This window comes from Ursus maritimus, unplaced genomic scaffold (assembly GCF_017311325.1).
Source record: "Ursus maritimus isolate PB19 unplaced genomic scaffold, ASM1731132v1 scaffold_3, whole genome shotgun sequence".
Taxonomy (NCBI): domain Eukaryota; kingdom Metazoa; phylum Chordata; class Mammalia; order Carnivora; family Ursidae; genus Ursus; species Ursus maritimus.
This window is the reverse complement of record NW_024425563.1, coordinates 77,090,257-77,090,517: the sequence shown is the minus strand read 5'-3', so window position 1 is coordinate 77,090,517 and position 261 is coordinate 77,090,257.

Sequence of the window (261 nt, the reverse complement as noted above, 5' to 3'; positions counted from 1 at the left end):
CCCTTATCTCTGGGCTTATGCATTCAATTCTTTGTTTTCTCTGCAAAAATGCTGACTTCTTTCAGTTGCTTCCATACTCCCTCATTGTTTTGTCATGCCAAAGTCTGTACACACAGTATATCCACTACCTGGACCTGTGAGCTCCATGTGGATAATGATTATGCCTGCCTACCCTCCCTCCCTCCCTCCCTCTCTCCCTTCCTTCTGTCCTTTCTTTTTTTTTAACCAGAACATGTATTCTGTGACTAATCACTGAAATCC